Below are 6,656 nucleotides of genomic sequence, written 5' to 3'. Positions count from 1 at the left end.
TTCCATTGTGTAAATGTACCACAGCTTTTTTATCCACTCATCTGCTGATGGGCATTTAGGCTGTTTCCAAATCTTAGCTATTGTAAATTGTGCTGCTATGAACATGGGGGTGCATATATCCTTTCTGATTGGTGTTTTGGGCTTCTTTTCTTTCTTTTTTTAATAAGACACATTTTAATAGAAAAACAAATGGCCGGTGTTTTATGCGTTGCATTTTCTTCCCAGAAAACCTAGAACAAGGGGTCACTGCGTACTTGCATGCTAGTTCAGCGCTGCAGACTGAAAACCAGTTTAGGAAACAGCCCAACCTTCCTTCCCTGACGCCGACTTCCGCTGGCGACAGACTCACGCCTTCTCAGCTGTCAACACGGAGTCAGAAGCGGTGGACAGAACCTTGCAGATGGCTTGTGCTGGTTCCAGGCCGCTGCACTGGTACACCCACAGGCTGACCTCCTCGCTGCTGGCAGCGGTGGTCTTCAGAGCCAGCAGGCTTTTCCCCGCCCCCAGGCCGCCGTCATAGCACCATCCGGGTGATCAGGTAGAGGGTGTGCCTGTGCAACACGTCATACTGACCCGATGCGGACACTTTGATGCCGTACTTGGAAACTCCCATAATAAACTCTTCCTCGCAGTGATGGGCAACCTTTTGAGCTTGGTGTGTCAAACTTCGCCAAAAAACTGAGCATAACTCGGGTAGTGTGTCACTTTGAGGAAAAAACTAACTCCAAGACTCTAGTCGCAAATGTTTCATCCTCAGGAGCAGCAAATGTTTCATCCTCGGCATGCAGCCGCGTGTCATCAGAAAGGGCTACGCGTGTCAGTGCTGACACATGTGTCATAGGTTCGCCATCACTGCGGGAACGAAAGGCAACTTGCCATCTTGCTGGGCAACATCGATGTAATTTATCAGGTCCAGTGGCCCTTCAAGACTTTCTCCTTCAGAGGGTTTCAGTTTCTCAATGGCACCGACGTATCTCACTCGGAATTCCGCACAGGCGTCCGGTTGCTGTTGCTTTGTCCTGACTTTCGGTGAGTCCGTGTGGAGGCTGGCCACAGTGCGGGACCGAGAAAGGCCCGAGGCTGGAGTCGACAGACTGGCTCTTCGCACTGATCTCGCTACTTTGGGAGCTGCTGCTGCTGTGTCGCTGTTTGCCTTTCCGAAACACGTTTCACTACAGCTTGGTCCGCAGGAGCTCCCCTCGCAGCCGCTGGCCCATCCCTGGGGTCGTCTGCGGTCGGACACCCACCGCCTCGCAGCCCGCGCGGGGGCAGCCACGCGTGTTTTGGGTTTCTTAGGCTATATTCCTAGAAGTGGAATTACTGGGTCCAATGGCAGTTCCATGTTTAATTTTTTGAGGAAACTACACACTGTTTTCCACAGTGGCTGCACCAGTCTGCATTCCCACAAGGAGTGTACGAGGGTCCCTTTTTTCCACATCTTCGTCTGCACATGTTTGTGGTAGCCATTCTGACAGGTGTGAGGTGATGACTCATTGTCATTTTCAGTTGCATCTCTCTGATGATCAGTGACATTGAGCATTTTTTCATATGTCTCTCAGCCATCTGTATGCCCACTTTGGGTAAGTGTCTATTTAGGTCCTTTGCCCATTTTTTAATTGTATTGTTTTTCTTTCTTGTTTTAAATTGTATGAGTTCCTTATATATTTTGGAAATTAACCCCTTATCAAATGTATCATTGGCAAATATACTGAGTGGCCAGATTATTATGATCTCTGAATGCATAATAATCTGGCCACTCAGTATACATATATATATTAGAGGCCCTGTGCATGAATTTGTGCATGGGTGGGGTCCAGCCAGCCTGGCCAGGGGGAGGGGACATGGGTGGTTGGCCGGCCTGCCTGCTGGTTGAACTCCTGGTTGAGGGGACAATTTGCATATTAGCCTTTTATTACATAGGATATACACTGAGTGGCCAGATTATTATGGGTTCAGAGATCATGCGTGAGCTCTCTCTTCATCTGGTTGATGGTTTCTTTTGCTGTGCAGAAGCTTTTTATTTTTTTAAAATTCTTTATTGTTTAAAGTATAACATATGTCTCCTCCCCTCCCCCCCCCTTAACCTCTCCCGGGCCACCCCCCCCCCCCAGCACAAGCCCTCACCCCCTACTGTCTGTGGACATGGGTTATGCTTATATGCATGCATACAAGTCCTTTGGTTGCTCTCTTACTCCCACCCACTCCCCTGCTTTCCCTCTGAGGTTGGATGGTCTGTTCGATGCTTCTCTGTCTCTGGATCTGTTTTTGCTCATCAGTTTATGTTGTTCATTATATTCCACAAATGAATGAGATCATGTGATATTTATCTTTCTCTGACTGGCTTATTTCGATTAGCATAATGCTCTCCAGGTCCATCCATGCTGTTTCAATAAGAGTTCCTTCTTTTTTACTGCAGCGTGGTATTCCATTGTACCACTGTTTTTTAATCCACCCATCTGCCTATGGGCACTTAGGTTTTTTCCAAATCTTAGCTATTGTAAATTGTGCTGCTATGAACATAGGGGTGTACTAGTACATATCCTTTCTGATTGGTGTTACTGATTTTTTGGGATATATTCCTAGAAGAGGGATTACTGGGTCAAATGGAAGTTTCATTTTTAATTTTTTGAGGAAACTCCATACTGTTTTTCACAAAGGCTGCATTCCCGCCAGCAGTTCACAAGGGTTCATTTTTCTCCACATCCTCGCCAGCATTTGTCTTTTGTTGATTTGTTGATGATAGCCATTCTGACAGGTGTGAGATGGTACCTCATTGTCATTTTGATTTGCATCTCTCAGATGATTAGTGACTTTGAGCATGTTTTCATATGTCTCTTGTCCTTCTGTTAGTTCTCTTTTGAAAAGTGTCTATTTAGGTCATTTGCCCATTTTTTGATTGGATTGTTTATCTTCCTTTTGTTAAGTTGTATGAGTTCCCTATAAACTTTGGAGGTTAAACCTTTGTCAGATATAACATTGGCAAATATGTTCTCCCACGCAGTGGGCTTTTTTGTTGTTTTGTTGATGGTTTCTTTAGCTGTGCAGAAGCTTTTTATTTTTATGTAGTCCCATTTGTTTATTTTCTCATTAGTTTCCATTACTCTAGGAGCTGTATCGGTAAAGATATTGCTATGACATATGTCTGATATTTTGCTGCCTATGGCTTCTTCTAATATTTTTATGGTTTCCCATCTTACATTTAAGTCCTTTATCCATTTTGAGTTTATTTTTGTGTATGGTGTAAGTTGGTGGTCTAGTTTCATTTTTTTGCATGTACCTGACCAATTTTCCCAACACCATTTATTGAAGAGACTGTCTTGACTCCATTGTATGCTCTTGCCTCCTTTGTCAAATATTAATTGAGCATAATGGCTTGGGTTGATCTCTGGGTTCTCTGTTCTGTTCCATTGGTCTATATGTCTGTTCTTGTGCCTGTAGCATGCCATTTTGAGAACAGTGGCTTGTAATATAGCTTTATATCTGGTATTGTGATCCCTCCAATTTTGTTCTTCTTTCTCAGGATTGCTGTGGCTATTCAGGGTCTTTTTTTATTCCAGATTAATTTTTGGAGAGTTTGTTCTAGGTCTGTGAAATATGCTGTTAATATTTTAATGGGGTTTGCAATGAATCTATAGATTGGTTGGATAGTATGGAAATTTTAATAATATTGATTCTACCAATCCATGAACATGGTATGTTCTTCCATTTGTTTATGTTTTTCTCTATCTCTTTTTTCAATGTCCTATAGTTTTCTGAGTAGAGGTCTTTTACCTCCTTGTTAAGTTTATTCTTAGGTATCTTAATTTTTTGTTGTTGTTGCAATGGTTAATGGGATTTTCTTTTAGTTTCTCTTTCTGTGAGTTCATTATGGTGTATAAAAAAGCCATAGGTTTCTGGGTGTTAATTTTGTATCTGCTACATTGCCAAATTCATTTATTAAGTCTAGTCTTTTTTTGATAGAGCCTTTAGGGTTTTTTATGTACAATATCATGTCATCTGCAATTAATGACAGTTTTACTTTTTCCTTTCCAATTTGGATGTCCTTTATTTCTTCTTCTTGTCTGATCGCTATGGCTAGTACTTCCAGTACTATGTCGAACAGGAGTGGTGAGAGTGGGCATCTGTGTCTTGTTCCTGTTCTTAGGGGAAATGGTTTTAGTTTTTGCCCATTGAGTATGATGTTGGCTGTAGGTTTGTCATATAAGGCTTTTATTATGTTGAGGCATAATCCCTCTATTCCAACTTTGCTGAAAGTTTTTATTAGGAACTAGAGGCCTAGTGCATGAAATTCTAGCACTTGGCGGGGGGCGGTGCCTGAGCCCAGCCTGTGTCCTCTCACAGTCCAGGAGCCCCGCGATTGATCACCCCAGAGAGGTAGATCCCGCCTACCTGGCCAGGACTCCTCGATTGATTGCCCCCACAGAGGGAGGCCCTGCCCACCTGCCGCAACGCTGCCACAGGGTAGCCTGGGCCTCCCTCTTTGGGGGGATCATGCCCCTGCAGAGGGAGACCCCGCCCACCCATCACAGCCCGCTGGCCGGTGGCCTGGGCTTCCCTCTGCAGGGTGAGTATGGAGCAATGGCCGGGCCCCTCACCAATCGCATTGCACCTGCCTTGGCTGGCCCGGCGCCAGTGGGTGTCATAGTGTGGTTATCCAGGTCGTCTGGATGGTCATTCTGCTCTTCAGTCATTTGGACGATTTGCATATTATGCTTTTATTATTATAGATTATTATAAATGGGTATTGGATTTTATCAAATGCTTTTTATGCATCAATTGATATGATTATGTGATTTTTGTCTCTCAAATTGTTTATGTGCTCTATCACGTTTATTGTTTTGCAAATATTGTACAGCCTTGCATCCCTGGAATAAATCCCACTTGGTCATGGTGTATGATCTTTCTAATGTAATGCTGGATCAAATTTGCTAGAATTTTGTTGAACATTTCAGCATCTATGTTCATCAGAAATATTGTCCTGTAATTCTCTTTCTTTGAAGTGTCTTTATCTGGTTTTGGGATTTGGGTAATGCTGGCTTCAAAGAAAGAGCTTGGAAATGTACCTTCCTCTTCAATTTTTTGGAATAGTCTGAGGAGGAAAGGTTTTAGTTATTCTTTGAATGTTTGGTAAAACTCCCCTGTGAAGATGTCCAGACCAAGGCTTTTATTTGCTGGACGTTTTTTGATTACTGCTTCAATTTCATCAGTAGTTATTGGCCTATTCAGGTTTTTTTAATCTTTCTGATTGAGTTTTGGAAGGTTGTATTTTTCTAGGAATATGTCCATTTCATCTAGGTTGTCCAGTTTGTTGGAGTAGAGTTGTTCATAGTATTTTTTTTTTTTTACAATCCTTTGTATGTCTGTGAGGTCAGTTGTTACTTCATCTCTTTCATTTCTGATTTTGTTTATTTGGGTCCTCCCGCTTTGTTTCTTGGTGGGCCTGGCTAGAGATTCATCAATCTTGTTTATCCTTTCAAAGAACCAGCTCTTGGTTTTATTAATCTTTTGTATTTTTTTTCTCTCTATGTCATTTATTTCCACTCTGATTTTTATTATTTCCTTCCTTCTGCTTACTCTGGACTTTTCTTATTGCTTTCTTTCTGATTCTTTAAGTTGTAGGGTTAGATGATTCATTATATATATATTTTGATAGGCTGTAGAGCTATGAACATCCCTTTCAGGACTGCTTTTACTGTATCCCATAGATTTTGGATTGTTGTGTTTTCATTGTTATTTGTTTCCAGGATGATTTTTATTTCTTCTTTAGTAACCCAATCATTGTTTAATAACATGCTATTTAGCCTCCAAGTGCTTGATTTTTTTTATTGTTTTTATTGTAGTTGATTTCTAGTTTTATGCCATTATGGTCTGAAAAGATGCTTGTTATGATTTCTATCTTCTTGAATTTGAAGAGACTTTGCCTGTGTCCCAATATGTGGTCTATCTTTGAAAATGTCCCATGTGCACTTGGAAGAATGTATATTGTGTAGCTTTGGGGTGAAATGTTCTGAAGATGGAAATTAATTTCCTCTGATCTAGTGAGTTATTTAGGATTGCTGTTGTTTTGCTGATTTTTTGTTTAGAGGATTTATCCGGTGGTGTAAATGGGGTAATAAAGTCCCCTAGTATGATTGTATTGCTCTTGATCTCTCCCTTGATATCTTCCAGAAGTGTTTTTATGTATTTGGGTGCTCCTGTATTGAGTGCATATATGTTTATCAGAGTTATATCTTCTTGTTGAATTGTTCTCTTTAATATGTAGTGGCCTCCTTATTTCTTGCTATAGCCTTCACTTTTAGGTCTATTTTGTCAGATGTAAGTATTGCTACCTCAGCTTTTTTTTTTCTTTTCTTTTTTATTTCCATTCACCTGAAAAGTTTTTTTTCCATCTCTTCACTATCACTTTTTGTGAGTCCTTTGTTCTGAGGTGGCTCTCTTGTAGACAGCAAATATAAGGGTTATGTTTCCTTATCCATTCAGCTACCCTATGCCTTTGATTGGAGCTTTTAATCCATTTACATTTAAGGTTATTCTTGGTAAGTACTTGTTTTTCGCCATTTTTATTCTTTATGCTCAGTTCATTCTTCCCTTCCTATTTCTTCTTTTTACAGCACTCCCATTAGCATTTCTTGCACTGCTGGCTTGGTGGTAATAAA

The 6,656-nt window shown here is 41.2% G+C and overlaps 1 pseudogene across 1 annotated transcript; it reads right to left on the bottom strand.

Annotated features, from left to right (window-relative positions):
- Positions 1–345: 345 nt before the first annotated feature.
- LOC307097578 (integrin beta-1-binding protein 1-like) lies at positions 346–1,169 on the bottom strand (annotated as a pseudogene). Its single transcript has 2 exons — positions 854–1,169; positions 346–628 (listed from the first exon to the last, which is right to left on the bottom strand). The product of its transcript is annotated as an integrin beta-1-binding protein 1-like (transcript).
- Between the last annotated feature and the right edge of the window lie 5,487 nt (positions 1,170–6,656).

Source organism: Cnephaeus nilssonii, assembly GCF_951640355.1.
Source record: "Cnephaeus nilssonii genome assembly, chromosome: 4".
NCBI classification, from domain to species: Eukaryota; Metazoa; Chordata; class Mammalia; order Chiroptera; family Vespertilionidae; genus Cnephaeus; species Cnephaeus nilssonii.
The sequence above is the reverse complement of the archived record's forward strand: the minus strand, read 5'-3'. Positions and strand labels throughout refer to the sequence as shown.